Genomic DNA, 23,374 nt, shown 5'->3' on the forward strand with positions numbered 1-23,374 from the left:
TTAAGTAATTCTGCTACATGGGCCCTCTGATGCAGCAACATTTTAGTACATCTGTCTGCCTCTGGAAAAAGAGATTGAGGGTATATGCAAACGTTGCAGATTCCATTGTGGATTTTTCCGCGCGGATTCTGAAAAATCCGGATTTACCGCGGATTTACTTCGGATTTTGTGTGGATTTCACCTGCGTTTTTATACCTGCGGATTCCAATTATGGAACAGGTAAATAATTGACATGCTGTGGGAAAATAAACTGCGGCTTTTCCGGGTGGAATTTTCTGCAGCATGTGCGCTGCAGATTTGGTTTTCCATAGGTTTACAAGCTACTATACAACGCATGGAAAACTGCAGATCCGCAGCCAAATCCGCAACGTGTGCACGTACCCTGAAAGTTCTCCTTGTAGCGTGGGTCTAGAACTGTCACCAACCAGTAATGAATGTCACCAAAATTTAAATAATGCAAGGGTGAAGGGGAAATGCAGTGCAGCTTAAAGTAAGCCATGCGTGCTAGACTGCTAACAGGCAAGACTTCCATGTCCTCACAAACAGGACGACTGACCATGCTGTCCTCCTCATCCTCCTCCTCCTCCCTGTCCTCAGGCCATCCCCGCTGAGCAGACGGTATGACAATTGTGCTTGTAGTACCGTCTATAGTGCATGAAAGTAGCTCCTGTTTTTCTTTCGCCTCCTCCTTATTGTATACCAATCCACATTGGGACGACATGAGGCTGGGCTGAGTGTAATCCCCCTGTATGATTCCTTGCTCCATGTACTCATGCTCTGCCTGCAATGCATCTTCTTTAATTGTGAGCGGGGAGGTTTTCAGAATGCTGAGAAGTGGGATGGTGATGCTAATTATGGTGTCATCGCCGCTCACCATCTTGGTGTAGTCCTCAAAGTTTTGTAGGATGGTACATATGTCTGACATCCATGTCCACTCCTGAGGTCTTATGTGTGGAGTCTGAACTGAATATCAATGGCCTTGTTGATGCTGGTAGTCAACAACTGCCCTTTTCTGCTCACAAATCCTTTCCAACATATGCATTGTAGAGTTCCAACACGTGGGGACATCACACACTAGTCGGTGAGCCGAAAGCTGCAAATGCTGCTGAAGCACAGCAAGGGTGGCTGAAGCTGTAGCTGACTTTCTAAAATGTGCAGACAGGCGCCATACTTTCACTAGCAGATCCAGCAGCTCCTGGTAGCTGTGAAGAAAATGGTGAATGATGAAGTTAAGCACATGGGCCAGGCAAGGTACGCGTGTGAGCTCACCTTGCCTCAGAGGTGCCACCACATTCCGGCCATTGTCACACATGACCGTGCCTGGCTGAAGGTTGAGCAGTGTCAGCCAAAAATCTGACTGCTCTTTCAGCGCTGTCCACAACTCTTTAGCATTGTGCGTTTTGTCACCTAAGAAGATTAGCTTCACCACAGCCTGTTGCCGCTTGGCTGAGGCAGTGTTGCAGATTCTGACTGATGTGCTCATTTCAGAGATGGAGGCTGAAGAGGAGGAGGAGGTGCAGGAGCTGTAGACTGTGGGGGCAACACTAATTGACATAGGGCCTGCAATCCTTGGTGTTGGGAGGATGTGTTCCATCCCAAGGTCCTACTAGGTCCCGACTTCCACTCTGTTAACCCAGTGTGCCATCAGTGAGATGTTCCATCTCTGCACACAAGCACTTGTCCACGTGTCCATGGTTAGGTGGATTTTCAAAGTAACAGCATTGTTAAGGGCACGGGTAATCTTGAGGGACACGTGCTGTTGTAATGCCGGTACGGCACACTGGGGGAAATAGTGGTGACTAGGGACTGAGTACCTTAGGACGGCCGCCGCCATCAGGTTGGGGAAAGGTTCAGTCTCCACGAGCCTAAAAGGCAACATTTAGAGTGCAAGCAGACAAGAAATCTTAGAATTTAGTACTGTGGCCTGTGGGGCGTTAGCTGCGTATTTCCACTCGCGTTCCAATGACTGGGGTATAGACAACTGAAAGCTGAGCTGGGACAAGGACGTGGACGGGCTTGATGATGGTTCTAGTTGACTGTGGGCAACAACAGGTGCTGGAGGCATCTTCTTATGCACCATGGATTGGGGATTGGCTTGTAAGCAAAACAGTGGTGTCACATGCAGACAGTGTTCCTGGATCCTCAGGTTTGGCCTACAAAGTTGGGTCCTTTGCTGCCATGTGGCTAATCATGCTGGTGGTGGTAGTTTTGCTACCCCTGCTGATGCGGGCATGGCAGGTGCTGCAAATGGCCTGTTTGGGGTTACTGGCAGAGGCTTTTAAAAATAACCAGACTCGGGAAGATCTAACAGTTGGAATGACAACTTCTGTCATGTTGGTGAATGGATGCATGTCTTCTGTCTGCAGCCACCTTCCCCATGTGTGCTGCTGTCCTCGCTCTGCCTATCCTCCTGCCAGGTTGGGTCAGTTACTATGTCATCTATCACCTCATCTTCCACATCCACACCCTGCTCATCCTGACTTTCTGGCAACTGTGTCTCATCGCCGTCCACCTCTTATGACACATTCCCACCATTGCCTTCATGTGACCGTGGCTGCCCCACTTCAAGTTGACCGGCCGAGAATCCAGAATCTTTAACGGGAAAAGTGAATAGCTCTTCGGAGTGTCCAAGTGTGGGGTCAGTTGTCTCAGGGCACTCAGCATGGTGGGAGGAAGGAGGATCAGGGTGAGAAATATGTGGTCCAGAATCATGTCTACTCAGACTTGACCGTGTGGAATATGTGGTGGTGGTGGTGGTGGCTAAGTGACTGGAAGCATTATCGGCTGTCCAGCCAACAACCATTTCACACTGCTTTGGCTTCAATAGTGGTGTGCTGCGGTCCACTCGAAACTGGGACAGGAAGATCGAGCGAGAAGATGTGGGTCTTTGTTGTTGCCCACTTTCAGCTTGGCCACAGCCTCGTCCTCTGCATGCACCATCAGCATCACGTCCACTTCCCCGTCCCTTGCCCCTTGCCTTGCCCATTTTAAATGGACTACAGAAATATTTTAAAAGTTCAATACAAATGTATTTTGAGAAAACTTATATGTGATCAGTGTGCTGAAAAAAACACATTTTTAATTCAATAGAAAGTAGCTTTGACAAAGATCACTGTGTTGATCAAAACGCGTCGCTCTTTCATCTGTCTGATGTTTTTCTGTCCCGGAGTCCTTAATGGAATTTTAATGTTGTTTCGAATAAAGAAATTTGGAAATTTTATCCCAGGAGCTGGAGGTGAAATTTTTTTTCAAGCTTTACCAAATTTTATTAATAGCTAAGGTAAGACACACCAAAACCAGTTCAAAGCAGCACTCAAAAGCCTCTGGCAGAGAAACCAAAATGTTCTAAATGTGGCCTTTTTTTATTTTTTTTTTTAAAGAAAATTACTGTCACAAAGTCGGCTAACACAAAGTCAGAAAAGTGGAATGTGTGCCTGAAAAGCAAGTATTTGGAGACTACAGATAGACCGGGCGTCTGACGTAGATAACAGACTGTTTCAATATGTGGCCTGGAGTTTCTTACATTTTTTTAACCCCAAAATACTGTATAGACCAAGGGTAGCAGACAGAAAAAAAAGTGGAATCAAAGTGATAAATATAAGAACTGTAGCTAAATATTTTTGGGCCAGCTAAAGATTTTTTGGTCAGTAAAATGGTGTTCAAAAATGTTGTAAGACATTCCAAAAAATACTATAGTACAAAAAAGGCCAGAATTTTTTGCGCACTCACATCTGATGCCTGTGACAAAAAAAAAAAATCTCTGAGACAGCTTTTTATATCCTTCCCCTGAACAACTATGTTGAATAATCTTTGTTTTCAGATCATTAGACAGTTGTTTTGAGGAGCCCATGAAGCCACTCTTCAGAGGAGATTCAAACAGGAGAACAACTTGCAAGTGGCCACTTTAAGTAGATTTTCTCATGATTGCATACACCTGGCTATGAAGTTCAAAGCTCAATGAGGTTAGAAAACCAAAAAAAGTGCTATAGTAAGTCAGTAAAAAGTAGGTAGGAGTATTTAAAACAAGAAAATCATAAGGGTGCCCATACTTATGCACCTGACAAATTTTGTTTGAATGCAGATTGCACATTTTCTGTTAGTACAATAAACCTCATTTCAAGGCAGAAACATTACTGTGTCCAACAGTTATTAGATATATGAAACTGAAATGGCTGTTGCAAAAAAAAAACAATTTTTGTAAAACATTAAGCTTAAGATTAATAGGGGTGCCCACACTTTTTCATATAACTGTATATATAAAATGCGCAGCAGCAGACAGTAATGGAGCCTTTTGATGTATGTAGTGAGATCTACTGTATATACTCACATACCATGCCTGCAGGCCTTGTACTGATGTGGATATGCGCACATAGACTCCCCTGCCTACCTAGCACTGCAATATATATATACCCCCGAAATAGCCCTAAAATGGACTGTTGGTTTAGCTGGATTTGTGGATTGAACAGTAGTGGACCCACACTAACTAATACAAGCACAAATCTGACCCTATCTCTGCTGCAGCTCTCCCTACACTAGCTGAGTCTGGAGCAGAATGCGCCGAGCAAGTCGGTGGCAGGTCTCTCATAGACCTGATGACACTGTGCAGCCAGCCAATCGCTGTAATACCACCACAAAGATGGCTGCAGTATTACAGTGCATGGCAGACAATCCCTGCATGTTCATTGGTGCTCTAAAATGCACCAAAATGAAAAGGAGGAGACCGCCGAATAATCCCGGGAATGCTCAGTGCTCGCCGAGTACACCGAGTACCGTGATACTCAGGCGAGTACGGAGTAGTGGCGAGCATGCTCGCTCATCACTAATAAGGACCTGTTTATTCTCTATTTATCCCCTTATTAGGGGCACAAGGGGGCATTCTTTGCGTCTGGAAGAGAGAAGGTTTTTCCACCAACATAGAAGAGGATTCTTTACTGTTAGGGCAGTGAGAATCTGGAATTGCTTGCCTGAGGAGGTGGTGATGGCGAACTCAGTCGAGGGGTTCAAGAGAGGCCTGGATGTCTTCCTGGAGCAGAACAATATTGTATCATACAATTATTAGGTTCTGTAGAAGGACGTAGATCTGGGGATTTATTATGATGGAATATAGGCTGAACTGGATGGACAAATGTCTTTTTTCAGCCTTACTAACTATGTTACTATGTTACTATGTTACTATTAATTGTCTTGTTTTAGTTTACTTTGCTGCCTTGAAGAACAATAGGACACATTGTGTATGGATAATGTCTTTTTGTATATATACATTTAGTCATTTACTTACTTGAGAGATTATATTGTAACAAGCTATTGAACCCGTTCTACGCCCGGGTGGCGAGCATTTATATTGGTATATGGTCTCCATCCTGTCATGTGCTGCTCCATCCTGTGTCCCCATCCTGTCATGTGCTGCTCCATCCTGCGCCCCCATTCTATCATGTGCTGCTCCATCCTGCATCCCCATCCTGTCATGTGCTGCTCCCATCCTGCGCCCCTGTTCTGTCATGTGCTGCTCCCATCCTGCGCCCCCGTTCTGTCATGTGCTGCTCCCATCCTGCGCCCCCGTTCTGTCATTTGCTGCTCCCATCCTGTCATGTGCTGCTCCCATCCTGCGCCCCCGTTCTGTCATGTGCTGCTCCCATCCTGCGCCCCCAAACTGTCATGTGCTGCTCCCATCCTGCGCCCCCGTTCTGTCATGTGCTGCTCACATCCTGCGCCCCCGTTCTGTCATGTGCTGCTCCCATCCTGCGCCCCCATTCTGTCATGTGCTGCTCCCATCCTGCGCCTCCATTCTGTCATTTGCTGCTCCCATCCTGTCATGTGCTGCTCCCATCCTGCGCCCCCATTCTGTCATGTGCTGCTCCCATCCTGCGCCCCTGTTCTGTCATGTGCTGCTCCCATCCTGCGCCCCCGTTCTGTCATTTGCTGCTCCCATCCATATGCCCCATACGCTGCTCCATAAGATGCTCCATAGTATATGCCCCGTATCAGGTGGCGTAAGTAACAAATAGCTGTGGCATGAAGTGCCACAGCCTCATGCCACAGCAATTTGTTACTTGCGCCACCTGATTCCTTTCCTTGGTCCTGCTGCTGGCGGAATCGGCGCCTGCGCAGTCCACACTTTCCGGCGCCATTTTCTTGAAGACACACTGCAGTGTGTCTTCAAGAAAATGGCGCTGGAAAGCGCGGACTGCGCAGGCGGCGATTCCGGCAGCAGAACTAAGAAAATGGCGGCGGAAAGGAATCAGGTGGCGTAAATAACAAATTGCTGTGGCATGAAGTGTCACAGCTTCATGCCACAGCAATTTGTTACTTACGCCATTCCTTTCCGCCCATTTTCTTCGTCCTCCTGCTGCCGGAATCGGCACCTGCGCAGTCACACCTGCAGTGTGTCTTCAAGAAAATGGCGCCGGAAAGCGCGGACTGCGCAGGCGCCGATTCCGGCAGCATGAATCGGCGCCTGCACAGTCCGCGCTTTCCGGCGCCATTTTCTTGAAGACACACTCCGGCTCCTCTGCCTGTGACTGGTAAGTCAGAGGGCGGCGCCGGCGCGCATTAAGCGCGTCATCGCGCCCTCTGAACTGTCACAGCAGAGGACCCGGGAGATGGAGCCGCACGCAGTGCTGGAACGGGGAAAGGTGAATATACTTACCCTCCTGGCGGTCCCTGACTCTCCGGTGGAGATCGCGGTGTGCGTTCAGTGTTTACGCATACCGCGATCTCCTGGGAGCGTCATTCTGTGGGGGTCAGACTGCGCCGGCGCTTGCGCAGTCTATAAAGGCTTCGGACAGAGTGACGCTCCCAGCATTATATTATAGATCCTAAACATAGGTATGATAGGATTCAAGTGGAAGATCCATTTGGGCTAGTTCCAATATAGATTTTCAACTGTGAGAAGTTGTCTCGCCTTTACTTTATACGCAGGTGCAAATCTAGTTGTATCTGGCATGCACAATGGATCTCTCTGGAGTTGTGAATCCAAGTAGAGAGTGCGCATGCGCGCCCAGAGTGATGAGAGTGTAATCTGGAAGGAATCGTTCTCCTATCAACGCTGACAGTAATCACTGGGAGATGATTGGTACATGTAAATGGTGAGCACCAATAGTAACATTACAGAAATTATGTTGTTTGTTATTTTTATCCCCCACATGGATAGTATCGTTATGTGCTGTAGGTTATTGTAAACAAAAAGCACTTATGTGCTTTCATGTGAGTACCACTAATGCCATTTATGTGATATGATGGCTATTGGAAGGGATTTGCAGACTTATTGCGGATGTATATTCTTTAAAACGAGTGATGATTGTCAAAGGTGTCTTGTATGCTCTGATTTGTTGATTTTGTTTGGCTCTCTTTGATGACATCATACCAAATGTTTTAAAAGATCCAGTTTTCCATGTGCTCAATCAGTCTAGCCTCAAACCCTGATGAAGCCAGTCAAGCTGGCGAAACATGTCAGGGAAGCCTAGAATTGCACTTTAATAACAAGTGTAGTGTGTAGTAATTAATAGGGATATAGGTAGTGTCCGCACCGATCCCATAATTATATTGAAATGAATATTGGGGAATGATACCATGTGAAAATGAATGAAGCATTCACTGCATGTTAAATTAGTGCTTTCTCCAATAAGTGGTGATGACTACACAGCTACTTGGTGTTTTAATTGTCCTTATTAGTTCATTAAAAGTTATCTTTTAATATAATCTTTAGTTAGGGATTTGTTGCCAACTGGCAAATTGTGATTAGTGTATTTACCCTGATTTTTGAACAGCAATTGTTGTGTTAATAAATCCTATGTTTTATCATCATACTGGCCAACTAAAAAACGGAAAAAAAGGTGATCAAAAAGACAAATGTAAATAAAAATGGTATCTCTGAAGAACGTCATTTTGTACCCCAAGAAACAAGCAATCACACCACTCCATCAGCAGAAAAATAAAAAAAAGTTATACTGTGTTGGTCACCTTTATTGGCACACCTTCATTTTTTTCAAAAACTGTACAGTATTTTCAGATATAAATGGAAATGTACGAAAGTGATATCCTCAGGATTTTTTTAATTTGTGGTCCAAAGTAATACAACAGTAAATAATGTTTTTCAACTTGTTTGAAATTGCAACATGTTAGAAACAGAATAAGCGGTAAACAAGAAAGGATCGGGGAGCACCACTAACGGGCATAGACAACCAACTCCTATATAAACAAACATATATAGGGGTGCAGCTTATCGCACAGAGAAAGGCAATACATGAAAAAATGAAAACAAAGGAAACCATGCATATTAAGTGCACACCCAGAATATCAAATAGTTGTATAATTATAATGAGTACAAAATGTATTGATAGACAAAATTCCACAATAAAAACATGTTAAAAAATAAACCACATCACTAATAGTTCCATAACATTACAATGTATACAAAAAGCCAAATGGCACTAAATGTGCCTAAAATGACACTACACATGTATACAAAGCATGGCTTGTACAGGTTAACCAAACAAGGTAACAAACATAATCTGGGCGTCCCCAGAAAACTAAGCGGTAGAAAAGATGTATAAGTATAGATGCTGAAACCTCCCAAAGGGCCCCAATAAGCCTAGTAAATATTGTACGGAGGCTGGTGTAAGCATTCCATCAAAATAGAAAATCATGTAAGGGGAGACCTGTACCAAAAGGTTAAGCCAAGAGGCTGCAAAGAGTGATAATATCACTGTATGGATCAGTCCAATGTGTGTCGTCAACGGTCTGAAAGTCAGGGAAAAAGTGCTCCTGGGACCGGAGTGGTTAAGATTCCCTGATCTTTTCCCTTATACCTCCCCTGACGAAGCTGTGTCCTGCAGTGATACGTGGCGTATCCTGTTGGTTAATTGTGGCTAGCTATATTGGTTTATTTGTGTTTGATATTTGTTATATCTGGTGTGCAGTCATAGATTGGGATGCCAGGGAAGCCGCATGGTTGGCACAGTCTTCCAATGTATTCCATACAACAGAGACCGTTGCCCCAGACTTAGATTTTTCGGCACTTTGTACCAAGCTTACCAGGGCTCACAAAACTGGTATCAAACTTTGGTGGAATATGAGGGCCTTGAAGAATATTCCAAAGCTGGGTTTGTGCCTAGGGGCCTACGCATTTCCATATTTCCAGCCTGGGAGCCAACAGCCTCTTTCCAACTAGCTTGGGAGCAGGGCTTAACACGGTGTTCAAACATATTGATTTCACTTTTGGTTGAACACGATAAGGAATTGTTTTCCACTACCAAAACGCATATTAAGGAGTTAGAAAGTAAACTAAACAAATTTGAAGATACATTGGTGAGAGCTTTCAAAATCAAGCTAAAAGATAAGCTTGATAAGTATGAGACAGAGGTTATTGCAGGTAAACACAAGAAATTTTTGAGAGATAAAACGGATTACGAGCAGCAACAGGTTTATAGATTGAGTCACAAGGGGAATGCCAGAACTGATACCTCTAACAACAACAGGGGTATGACCCTCCCTGCAAGCATGGAACCCTCACTTAGAGGGTCAAGTTCTAGTGATTTTTTATCTTCCACGGGGAGCGAACTCGACCGGGGACCAGACGTGGCAGACGAAAGAAGGTTTCCCGCAAAAAAAGTCTAACAAACTATCGGGGGAAAACATTGCCATACCGGCACAAATATCCCACCAACCGAAACCCAGATCACCCCAGCACTGGATTTACAGGAACATCACCTTTCAAGTGATGTACAAGAGACCTAATATTTTGCAGAATTTTCCCCAGGATGAACGCTGGGTCTTCCAGGATTTGGTGGACCTATTGGAGGAGAATCAATCAGTGGCCCATAGCAGTAGGTTTCCATTCAGGAACAAATCATCAAGGGCACCCTCTTTTTCATTGGTTCCCACTGTCAAGATCTTCTATGAGTTGGTGAAACGCGATATAATGACTATGGTTCCCCAGGAGCTGAATACCAATACCTTCAATATCCTCCTTACACACTTTATGTCTACTACTTCCATTACCTATCTGGACCTGAAAATCTCGGTCGAGGGCCATCAACTGACCACGGATCTTTTCCGCAAATCTACCGCTACCAACTCTCTACTTGAATACAACAGCTTTCATCCTCTCCATACCAAGGCTCAGGACCTCACTAACCGCTTTAGGCAAAGAGGGTACCCTAAACGAGTGATATCATCAGCCTTTCAGAGAGCACAACGAGAAGATCAGGCATCACTACTGACTCCCAGGTCACGCATGGCGGATAATACCACTCGATTTGTTACGGACTATAATAACAGCTGGCACCAGTAGACTCGACTACCCATTCACTCAAGCATTACATTGTTGTGAATTCTGTGGTCGAGCTCCCTCATGTGGTCATGAGTGGTACTTCGGCTGGTTCTGTCTATGAGCTTCCTCTGGTGGATGTGAGTGGGGCTGCGGCTTCTGAGTTTCCTTCCTCAGGTGACGAGGTTAAGTCGTTAGGTGCTGCTCTATTTAACTCCACCTAGTTCTTTGTTCCTTGCCTCCAGTCAATGTTCCAGTATTGGTCTTGCTCTCTCCTGGATCGTCTTGTGGCCTGTCTGCCCTGCATAAGCTAAGTTCTGCTTGTGTTACTTTTGTTTGCTATTTTTTCTGTCCAGCTTGCTATATTGGTTTATCTTGCTTGCTGGAAGCTCTGAGACGCAGAGGAAGCACCTCCGTGCCGTTAGTCGGTACGGAGGGTCTTTTTGCGCCCTCTACGTGGTTGTTTGTAGGTTTTTGTGCTGACCGCAAAGCTATCTTTACTATCCTCGGTCTATTCAGTAAGTCGGGCCTCACTTTGCTAAAACCTATTTCATCTCTGTGTTTGTATTTTCATCTTTACTCACAGTCATTATAAGTGGGGGGCTGCCTTTTCCTTTGGGGAATTTCTCTGAGGCAAGGTAGGCTTATTTTTCTATCTTCAGGGCTAGCTAGTTTCTCAGGCTGTGCCCGAGGCGCCTAGGTCTGGTCAGGAGCGCTCCACGGCTACCTCTAGTGTGGTGTGATAGGATTAGGGATTGCGGTCAGCAGAGTTCCCACGTCTCAGAGCTCGTCCTATGTTATTAGTAACTATCAGGTCACTTTGTGTGCTCTTAACCACCAGGTCCATTGTGTTTCTGAATCACCAGTTCATAACAGTACTGGAGGCCCAAAGTACTAATGCTTCTCAATAGAGGGAAAAGAGAAGTTCTGAGACCATTTTTTTTTCTCTGCACTGTGAATTGTCTTTCTTTTCCCCTAGACGTTTGGGTGGTTCAGGACACAGGTTGTAGTGATGGACATTAAAGGTCTGTTTTCTTGTGTGGATCATCTCGCTGCAAGAGTACAAAATATTCAAGACATTGTGGTTCAGAAATCTATGTTAGAACCTAGAATTCCTATTCCTGACTTATTTTCCGGAGATAGAGCTAAGTTTCTGAATTTCAAAAATAATTGTAAACTGTTTCTGGCTTTGAAACCCCGCTCCTCTGGTGACCCAGTTCAACAAGTTAAGATCATTATTTCTTTATTACGTGGCGACCCTCAAGACTGGGCATTTTCCCTTGCGCCAGGAGATCCTGCATTATGCGATATTGATGCGTTTTTTCTGGCGCTCGGATTGCTGTATGATGAACCTAATTCAGTGGATCAGGCAGAGAAAAATTTGCTGGCTCTGTGTCAGGGTCAGGATGAGGTAGAGATATATTGTCAGAAGTTTAGGAAGTGGTCTGTGCTCACTCAATGGAATGAATGTGCGCTGGCAGCAATTTTCAGAAAGGGTCTCTCTGAAGCCCTTAAGGATGTCATGGTGGGATTTCCTATGCCTGCTGGTCTGAATGAGTCTATGTCTTTGGCCATTCAGATCGATCGACGCTTACGTGAGCGTAAAAATGTGCACCATTTGGCGGTATTATCTGAGCATAAACCTGAGCCTATGCAATGTGATAGGTCTTTGACCAGAGCTGAACGTCAAGAACACAGACGTCGGAATGGGCTGTGTTTTTATTGTGGTGATTCCACTCATGCTATCTCCGATTGTCCTAAGCGCACTAAGCGGTTCGCTAGGTCTGCCACCATTGGTACGGTACAGTCGAAATTTCTTTTGTCCGTTACTTTGATCTGCTCTTTGTCATCCTATTCTGTCATGGCATTTGTGGATTCAGGCGCTGCCCTGAATTTGATGGACTTGGACTTTGCTAGGCGCTGTGGGTTTTTCTTGGAGCCCTTGCAGTATCCTATTCCATTGAGAGGAATTGATGCTACGCCTTTGGCCAAGAATAAGCCTCAGTACTGGACCCAACTGACCATGTGCATGGCTCCTGCACATCAGGAGGATATCCGCTTTTTGGTGTTGCATAATCTGCATGATGTGGTCGTGTTGGGGTTGCCATGGCTACAGGTCCATAACCCAGTATTGGATTGGAAATCTATGTCTGTGTCCAGCTGGGGTTGTCAGGGGGTGCATGGTGATGTTCCATTTTTGTCTATTTCGTCTTCCACTCCTTCTGAAGTTCAAGTTTTTGTCGGATTATCGGGATGTATTTGATGAGCCCAAAGCCAGTGCCCTACCTCCTCATAGGGATTGCGATTGTGCAATTAATTTGATTCCTGGTAGTAAGTTTCCTAAGGGCCGATTGTTCAATTTATCTGTGCCAGAACACGCCGCTATGCGGAGTTATATAAAGGAATCCTTGGAGAAAGGCCATATTCGCCCGTCGTCATCACCGTTAGGAGCAGGGTTATTTTTTGTGGCCAAGAAGGATGGTTCTTTGAGACCTTGTATTGATTACCGCCATCTTAATAAAATTACAGTCAAATTTCAGTATCCTTTGCCGTTGCTGTCTGATTTGTTTGCTCGTATTAAAGGGGCTAGTTGGTTCACCAAGATAGATCTTCGAGGGGCGTATAATCTTGTGCGTATTAAACAAGGCGATGAATGGAAAACAGCATTTAATACGCCCGAGGGCCATTTTGAGTACCTGGTTATGCCATTCGGGCTTTCCAATGCTCCATCAGTATTTCAGTCCTTTATGCATGACATCTTCCGAGAGTACCTGGATAAATTCCTGATTGTGTATTTGGATGATATTTTGGTCTTTTCGGATGATTGGGAGTCTCATGTGAAGCAGATCAGAATGGTGTTCCAGGTCCTTCGTGCGAATTCTTTGTTTGTGAAGGGGTCAAAGTGTCTCTTTGGAGTTCAGAAGGTTTCATTTTTGGGGTTCATTTTTTCCCCTTCTACTATCGAGATGGACCCTGTTAAAGTCCAGGCAATTTACGATTGGACTCAGCCGACATCTGTGAAGAGCCTGCAAAAATTCCTGGGCTTTGCTAATTTTTATCGGCGCTTCATCGCTAATTTTTCTAGTGTTGCTAAACCGTTGACTGATTTGACTAAGAAGGGTGCTGATGTGGTCAATTGGTCTTCTGCAGCTGTAGAGGCTTTTCAGGAGTTGAAGCGTCGTTTTTCTTCTGCCCCTGTGTTGTGCCAGCCAGATGTTTCGCTCCCGTTTCAGGTTGAGGTTGATGCTTCTGAGATTGGAGCAGGGGCTGTTTTGTCGCAGAGAAGTTCTGATGGCTCGGTGATGAAGCCATGTGCTTTCTTTTCTAGAAAGTTTTCGCCTGCTAAGCGTAATTATGATGTTGGTAATCGTGAGTTGTTGGCCATGAAGTGGGCATTCGAGGAGTGGCGTCATTGGCTTGAAGGAGCCAAGCATCGCGTGGTGGTCTTGACAGATCACAAGAATTTGACTTATCTTGAGTCTGCCAAACGGTTGAATCCGAGACAGGCTCGATGGTCGATATTTTTCTCCCGTTTTGATTTTGTGGTTTCGTACCTTCCGGGCTCTAAGAATGTGAAGGCTGATGCCCTGTCAAGGAGTTTTGTGCCTGACTCTCCGGGTGTTCCTGAGCCGGCGGGTATTCTCAAAGAGGGGGTAATTTTGTCTGCCATCTCCCCTGATTTGCGGAGGGTGCTGCAAAAATTTCAGGCTGATAGACCTGACCGTTGCCCAGCGGAGAAACTGTTTGTCCCTGATAGATGGACTAGTAGAGTTATCTCTGAGATTCATTGTTCAGTGTTGGCTGGGCATCCTGGAATCTTTGGTACCAGAGATTTGGTGGCTAGATCCTTTTGGTGGCCGTCTTTGTCACGGGATGTGCGTTCTTTTGTGCAGTCCTGTGGGACTTGTGCTCGGGCTAAGCCCTGCTGTTCTCGTGCCAGTGGGTTGCTTTTGCCCTTGCCGGTCCCAAAGAGGCCCTGGACGCATATTTCTATGGATTTTATTTCGGATCTCCCCGTCTCTCAAAAGATGTCGGTCATTTGGGTGGTTTGTGATCGCTTTTCTAAGATGGTCCATTTGGTACCTTTGTCTAAATTGCCTTCCTCCTCTGATTTGGTGCCATTATTTTTCCAGCATGTGGTTCGTTTACATGGTATCCCGGAGAACATTGTTTCTGACAGAGGTTCCCAGTTTGTTTCGAGGTTTTGGTGATCCTTTTGTGCTAGGATGGGCATTGATTTGTCTTTTTCCTCGGCTTTCCATCCTCAGACAAATGGCCAAACCGAACGAACTAATCAAACTTTGGAAACATATCTGAGATGCTTTGTTTCTGCTGATCAGGATGATTGGGTGTCCTTTTTGCCGTTGGCTGAGTTCGCCCTTAATAATCGGGCCAGCTCGGCTACTTTGGTTTCGCCGTTTTTCTGCAATTCTGGTTTCCATCCTCGTTTCTCTTCAGGGCAGGTTGAGTTTTCGGACTGTCCTGGTGTAGATACTGTGGTGGATAGGTTGCAGCAGATTTGGACTCATGTGGTGGACAATTTGACATTGTCCCAGGAGAAGGCTCAACGTTTCGCTAACCGCCGGCGCTGTGTGGGTCCCCGACTTCGTGTTGGGGATTTGGTTTGGCTGTCGTCTCGTTATGTTCCTATGAAGGTTTCCTCTCCTAAGTTTAAGCCTCGTTTCATTGGTCCGTATAAGATTTCTGAGGTTATCAATCCTGTGTCATTTCGTTTGGCCCTTCCTGCTTCTTTTGCCATCCATAATGTGTTCCATAGGTCGTTATTGCAGAGATACGTGACGCCTGTGGTTCCATCCGTTGATCCTCCTGCCCCGGTGTTGGTTGAGGGGGAGTTGGAGTATGTGGTGGAGAAGATTTTGGATTCTCGTATTTCGAGACGGAAACTCCAGTACCTGGTCAAGTGGAAGGGTTATGGTCAGGAAGATAATTCCTGGGTTTTTGCCTCTGATGTTCATGCTGCCGATCTGGTTCGTGCCTTTCATTTGGCTCATCCTGGTCGGCCTGGGGGCTCTGGTGAGGGTTCAGTGACCCCTCCTCAAGGGGGGAGTACTGTTGTGAATTCTGTTGTCGGGCTCCCTCCTGTGGTCATGAATGGTACTTCGGCTGGTTCTGTCCATGGACTTCCTCTGGTGGGTGTTTCTGAGTTTCCTTCCACAGGTGATGAGGTTAATTCGTTAGCTGGCTGCTCTATTTAACTCCACTTAGATCTTTGCTCCATGCCACCTGTCAATGTTCCAGTATTGGTCTAGTTCTCTCCTGGATCGTTCTTGTGACCTGTCTTCCCAGCAGAAGCTAAGTTCCTGCTTGTATTTTCTTTGGTTTGCTATTTTTCTGTCCAGCTTGCTATTTTTATTGTTGTCTTGCTTGCTGGAAGCTCTGGGACGCAGAGGGAGCGCCTCCGCATCGTGAGTCGGTGCGGAGGGTCTTTTTGCGCCCTCTGCGTGGTCTTTTTGTAGGGTTTTGTGCTGACCGCAAAGCTACCTTTCCTATCCTCAGTCTGTTCAGTAAGTCGGGCCTCACTTTGCTAAATCTATTTAATCTCTGTGTTTGTATTTTCATCTTTACTCACAGTCATTATATGTGGGGGGCTGCCTTTTCCTTTGGGGAATTTCTCTGAGGCAAGGTAGGCTTATTTTTCTATCTTCAGGGCTAGCTAGTTCCTTAGGCTGTGCCGAGTTGCATAGGAAGCGTTAGGAGCAATCCACGGCTATTTCTAGTGTGCGTGATAGGATTAGGGATTGCGGTCAGCAGAGTTCCCACGTCCCAGAGCTTGTCCTTATCAGTAACTATCAGGTCATTCCGTGTGCTCTTAACCACCAGGTCCATTGTTGTCCTGACCACCAGGTCATAACAGTGTTTTTAACATCTTCACACTTGGGATTTCTGTTATTTTCCCAGATCATTTTTTTGTGCCTTTATTGCGCTCATGCCCATTTTTTTTTCCCACATATGTTATATGTGGGCTGCATAGTCTTTCCCGCGATCTATCGTATTTTATACCATCATACGCATAATTAAATAGATGTGTTTGGACCTATCTTGTAGCTAACTTTTAAGTTTTTTTACCTATACCTAGGTTATGATTTATTTGCAATTTTCATGTAATTATGTGAGGTTGGCTCTCGGATCATCACTGTAATGTATCCGTGTTATTATGCCCCTCTGCATCACCATTGTCGTTTTTCATTATTCGGTCATGTGGAGATAACCTTATCTCTGTTTCCTCTGGTATTGCCATGGTCTCTCCATTTATTATTTGGCCATAAATATGGCCAACTATGCATGTCCATCCCCTACTGACGGTGGGGCATGTCCATTCTGGTCTTCGACCATAATAGAAGGGCGGTAATTATGCCGCTATTGTTCACTCGGGCATTGATACATTTTTGTTTTGCCCTCCAGTATAATTGGTGCCGCTTATCTGGTCCCTTTTAAAATATCTATTTATATATAGGCACCTATATCGTTATATCCTTATTTTTCCATCTTAAGGATGGTGGCATTTAACTGTCATTTTTGTACCATCCATTAACACCTTTTTTGGCAGCTATACCATATAACGTTATTGATTTGCTGCTATCCTTATCTGCCCCTCTCCAATGTATTTATTCTATGGGGTGTGATGGGCTTATTTCTCCAGGGGCTTCGGCTCTGGTTCCTCTATATTTGTATGTTAGTCTATCTGATTGTTCCATCATAGGGCACAATGGTATCTCTGTATCGTTTTTGTCTCCGCCCTTGTATATCTAAGCACATTAGACATCCAGTTACATCTGTGTCGATCTCGTTTCTCCTCAAGTACGGTGCTTATTCTCAATTGTTTGTTCGGCGCATGCGCGTTCTGCTCCCCCTAGTGTTGCCGTTCTGCATGTGCAGCCGCACCATGACAATGGCATACACTTCCTGGCTATAGCCATTTCCGGCTCATTCCACGCAGCGGCGACTGGCGCACTGACCCACAGCTACACACCGGTGTGTACTTATCTGCTTTATGTGTATATTAGCCTCAACAAGGTTTTGGTGCCTTACTTACCCTGACGAAGCTGCTGCCGCAGCGATACACGTGGGGCTTCTGCCTCACCCCGCACTCTGTCTCCTGCCTCCTCTGTGTATCTTGCCCATGGTACTTTCTGGTACTGTGTCTTCCATCTCTGATGCTTATTTGTTACACTCGGCTCAAACCTTGAGCTCATGGTCCTTGATTAGCAGCGCACCCTCTAAAATTTGGGTGGGTGGCTTGCTTCATATTGGATTGGGGCATGGATATATAATTTAAATGCATATTGCCAGAGCAACATTGGTGCTACTACTATGTGGGCATTGAGCATGCCTATATAACACCACAACATTGGCATAATCAGTAATGAAGGTCATCTCGATGTCTATGCATGATCACAATATAGTGTATGCCTTTATCTTAATACTGTTTTGCTCTGTATCCATTATATCATGTTAGTACACCTCTGCGCTACTTGAGATACCAGACTCAGGCATATGAGACATTACCTGTTAGCATATAACCTAAGTACTTTTTGATTGTGATTGGTACTGATCATTATGCCATGGTTATGCTGTATTATGCATTATATATATACAGGGGTGAGTGTTATCGGTCCTATATTTAGGCCTTTTAAATGGTTTTATCTTTGTTTGTCTTGTTGAGGTGTTAATAAAATTGTTCAATTTATTAACTTTTTTCATTATTTATGGGTGTGCATACCGTCATTGGTCTAGTCTTTTCTCTCTCATGTTGTTTCAAGTTTACTACAGACTAGGTTTTGCACCCTGTTTAAAATATTATTGATACAGGGGTGCACCCCTTATACTTACATTTCTGATGTTTGAATAGAGTGATTCAACATCGCAAGTCACCAATAACGTCTGTTCAGGACAGACTATGTCACGGCATCTACGAATGAAATGGGCTGAATCCCTGATATAAGATGGTAAGGCAGAAGCGAGTGGTTGCAAAAAATAATCAACGTATACATTGGCCTTTTCACAGAGGCTTCCTATCCTGGACACTATAGGGTGTCCAGGAGGTGCAGTTAGACATTTGTGCACTTTAGGGAGCAAGTAAAAAGTTGGAATGACTGTAAATTTGACCTGGAGATACTGTTTGTGCTCTTATTAACAATGCCATAATCAAACGCTCGGCACACCAGGGTATTATATTTAACAGAAAATGTTTCTGTGGGGTCAGAAGGTAGTTTAGCATAAGACTTTTTGTTGTTCAATTGCCTCTGTACTTCCTGCATGTAAAGGTGAACAGGCCAGAGGACCACATTCCCATTTTTATCCGCCTACTTAATGATAAAGTCCTTGTTGTTTTTAAGAGAAATGAGCCCTCTTTCTTCACTAGGGTTAAGGTTACTAGGAACCCCTGAAGATAGAGATAACTGCAAGATATCCCTTTTGGTAAGTTCAAAGAAAATCTTGATGGCAGGGACCAAGGAGAATGATGGAGAAAACATGAATTTATTTTATATGGGAATATCCTCCTACCTGGTCCGCTCATTTTCCTGTGGAAGATCAAGAAGATCCTGAAGAGGATCCCCACCTCCAAATTGTTCGCCATTTCTGGTTTGTGATAGATAACCTGTAGAACTAGTTTTTGACAAAACAAAAACAAGTCTTTAACCAAAACAAATTTGTCTAAAGCATTAGAGGGTGAAAAGGTGAGACCCTTCTGTAAAACAGAAGTTTCCTCAATGGACAGAGAATATTCAGAGAGATTAATTACCTGTAAATGTTTAGACATTGTTGAAGGTTCCGAATCCTCGGATATTGAGGCGGGGGAAGCGTTCATTTGCGGAGATGTCTGTGGGACTGGCAGAAGGGGGACTTCGGTCCCTTGTAGGGGTTTGTTCTTTTTCTTAGAACTCTTGTATTTACCGCCACGCCGTGTCCTGCGTCCAGATGGCTTCACCATGAGAATAAAAAATCACTAGAACTTGTGGCCTTTGAAGGGGGATCTGCAGAAGATGCAGCCTGATGTACAGCTGTATGATCGATATGATGTTTATTACCAAAGTGCTTCCACTTAAATGCAGTATTATTATCAAAGTCAAAGCGATCCCTCTGGAACGTTTTGCGTTTTCTCGCAATCACATCTGCTTCAAATTTATCAAGATTATCCTTCAAATTCTGTTTAAAATTAGTGACTTGGGTAACAGAATAATCAGCATGTGCAGCAATAAAAGGACCCCTAATTAATACTTGGTTGCACACCCTTTGGCATTTACAGCCTCCCAACTTTTCTTGAAGCCATCTATAAGCTTCTTGCACTTCTCAGGCAGGCGCTGAAGTATGGTAAGTATGATTAAATTAAGAATAATAAAATACTTTTTTCTGGCTGTGTCTTTATTTTGTTTTTAACTCTTTCACTATTCTAGGATTAATAATGGATAGGCATCTTATTGACGCCTCTCCATTATTAACCCGGCTTAATGTCACCTAACAATAGCAAGGTGACATTAACCCCTTATTATCCCATATCCCACTGCTACTCAGGAGTGGGAAGAGAGGGGCTAAGTGCCAGAATTGGCGCATCTTACAGATGTGCCAGTTCTGGGGCGGCTGCGGACTGGTATTTGTAGTCAGGGGCTGGGGGGGGCAATATCCATGGCCCCTCTCTAGGCTATGAATATCAGCCCACAGCTGTCTGTGTAGCCTTTCTAGCTATAAAATATAGGGGGACCCCACATCATATTTTTTTGGGGGTCCGCCTATTTTAATAGTAAAGGCTACACAGACAGCTGCGGGCTGATACAGTCTAGGAGGGATAAGGACACTAAAAAAAGAACCCAGAAATATATAAACCCAAATAAAAAAATATATTGAGGACAAGTATGTATAATAATAAGCCTTTATTATGACAAATTTGGCAGTGGCACTAACAATGTGCCTGTATTTGGAGTTATATATATATATATATATATATATATATATATATATATATATGTTTTTATCTGTACACAATGTATATATAATGGACAGGCTAACAAAGAATAAAAAATAAATAATAAAGAATAAAATAAAAAATAAAAAAATAGAAAGTAGAAAATATAATATATAGTCTCAAAATACAATGTGACTAATACCAGAAGCACCCTAGATATAGTCTATATGTAAAAAAACAGCGTATATTTTGCAACAATAGTAGGAAAAATAAAAAAAGAAAAAACATGAATATAAAGTGAAAAAATATAAGGTGAGAAAAAATGAAAAATTTAGAAATATATATGTGCGGGAACTAGAAAAACAATAATGGAAAAAATGTACAAAATATGTGTTTCAAAATGTGATATAAATAAGTGATTGGAAAATTAAATATATACGTGCACAAAAGAAAGGCTGAACATCAATAGGTGCACTATATGGCTACATACAAGGGAATATCCCTAGTGATACAATATACCATGCCTGGATATATAAGTGACTGAAATATAATTAAATGAACAAAAAGGTGCCTAAACCAAAAAATAAAAATAAAAAACTGTTGTACATTAATTGGTTAATATATGGGTGCTTTTTCATTAGTTAATATATAGGTGCTTTTTCACTAAGATATATGTGAAAAAAGGAAACTATTGGTACACTAGCTAATTATGCACAAGTGCACAATAGAGCAGGATATATCTAATAACATAAAAAGTGCTATTTAGAACGTATGCAAAAATTGTTGGTGTATTAACCGATTTTTATATGAGTGCACTTGTAGGACAAAAAATATCCAAGAAAGCTTAAAAGTGTACACTAGAGCACTTTGATGTTATAGCAGAGTATGGACGCAATATAGGCGTCACCATTACCAGAGGCTTGCAATAAGCAAGACCCGGTGCACAAAGGATGAGACTAATAAATGAAAAGAGGCAAATAGAAAACAAGAAATAAACAAAAAATACCTAAGTGAGTCCGTCCCTCCAAATACAGAGCACCCCGACGCGCGTTTCGGACGCTAATCCTTCGTCAGGGGGTGATGTATTGATGGAACCGGAGGGGTTTTTATACCTAATAGTGAGGAGCCGATAGGAGGAAGCGGGAGCGTAAGCGGTGCATGCGCCGTCAGGAGGACCCGGAAGTCGACAGCGCCCGCGTCATAAGCCAGAGGACATTGCTGAGCGATATATGAAGCAAATGGTATATACCATTAAATGGAAATAAATGATGGCATGTAATGAGTAGTGTTGAGCATTCCGATACTGCAAGTATCGGGTATCGGCCGATACTTGCGGTATCGGAATTCCGATACCGAGATCCGATACTTTTGTGGTATCGGGTATCGGTATCGGATCCATAGGGATGTGTAAAATAAAGAATTAAAATAAAAAATATTGATATATTCACCTGTCCGGCGGCCCCTGGACATCACGCTGCTAACCGGCAGGCTTCTTTGTTTAAAATGCGCGCGTTTAGGACCTGCGAATGACGTCCCGGCTTCTGATTGGTCGCGTGCCACCCATGTGACCGCCACGCGACCAATCAGAAGCCGTGACGTCATTCGCAGGTCCTCAATTCCTAGAATTAGGAGTTCAGTGAATGAGAATGACGTCGCGGCTTCTGATTGGTCGCGTGCCGCTCATGTGACCACCATGCGACCAATCAGAGGCCGCGACGTCATTCTCATTCACTAAACTCCTAATTCTAGGAATTGAGGACCTGTGAATGACGTCACGGCTTCTGATTGGTCGCGTGGCGGTCACATGGGCGGCACGCGACCAATCAGAAGCTGGGACGTCATTCGCAGGTCCTAAACGCGCGCATTTTAAACAAAGAAGCCTGCCGGTTAGCAGCGTGATGTCCAGGGGCCGCCGCACAGGTGAATATATCAATATTTTTTATTTTAATTCTTTATTTTACACATTAATATGGATCCCAGGGCCTGAAGGAGAGTTTCCTCTCCTTCAGACCCTGGGAACCATCAGCATACCTTCCGATACTTGGTGTCCCATTGACTTGTATTGGTATCGGATATCGTTATCGGCGATATCCGCTTTTTTTCGGGTATCGGCCGATACTATCCGATACCGATACTTTCAAGTATCGGACGGTATCGCTCAACACTAGTAATGAGCACAGGATTATGTAACAGATGTACAAATAAGTGATATATATACCATATCAGGGAAGTAAAGAAAACAGGGACAATATAGCGTGATATGTGTAATGTGTGAAGGCAATATGTGGAAAATAATAAAAAATAAAAAAATAATAGAAAATAATAAATCATAAATAATAATAAATAATAAAGGAAAAGGGACAAAAAACTAAAAGAGAAAAATAATGAAGAGAAAATAAATAATAAAACAAAATAAATAAATATGGGAATCAATAGTAGAATGTAATAATTAGCTTCTAGTGCTAGCACAAAAACATATATAGGAAGGAAAAGAATTAACAAAAGTTATTGGCATAGAATGGAAAACAATATATATACAGGTCCTTCTCAAAAAATTAGCATATAGTGTTAAATTTCATTATTTACCATAATGTAATGATTACAATTAAACTTTCATATATTATAGATTCATTATCCACCAACTGAAATTTGTCACGTCTTTTACTATTTTAATACTGATGATTTTGGCATACAACTCCTGATAACCCAAAAAACCTGTCTCAATAAATTAGCATATTTCACCCATCCAATCAAATAAAAGTGTTTTTTAATAACAAACAAAAAAACCATCAAATAATAATGTTCAGTTATGCACTCAATACTTGGTCGGGAATCCTTTGGCAGAAATGACTGCTTCAATGCGGCGTGGCATGGAGGCAATCAGCCTGTGACACTGCTGAGATGTTATGGAGGCCCAGGATGCTTCAATAGCGGCCTTAAGCTCATCCAGAGTGTTGGGTCTTGCGTCTCTCAACTTTCTCTTCACAATATCCCACAGATTCTCTATGGGGTTCAGGTCAGGAGAGTTGGCAGGCCAATTGAGCACAGTAATACCATGGTCAGTAAACCATTTACCAGTGGTTTTGGCACTGTGAGCAGGTGCCAGGTCGTGCTGAAAAATGAAATCTTCATCTCCATAAAGCATTTCAGCCGATGGAAACATGAAGTGCTCCAAAATCTCCTGA

General features: G+C 43.7%; 1 protein-coding gene across 18 annotated transcripts in view; it reads left to right on the forward strand.

Annotated features, from left to right (window-relative positions):
- Nucleotides 1-23,374, forward strand: part of GULP1 (GULP PTB domain containing engulfment adaptor 1) — a 1,948,673-nt gene that overhangs the window by 731,820 nt on the left and 1,193,479 nt on the right. The window lies entirely within an intron of this gene.

Source organism: Ranitomeya imitator, chromosome 7 (genome assembly GCF_032444005.1).
Source record: "Ranitomeya imitator isolate aRanImi1 chromosome 7, aRanImi1.pri, whole genome shotgun sequence".
Taxonomy (NCBI): domain Eukaryota; kingdom Metazoa; phylum Chordata; class Amphibia; order Anura; family Dendrobatidae; genus Ranitomeya; species Ranitomeya imitator.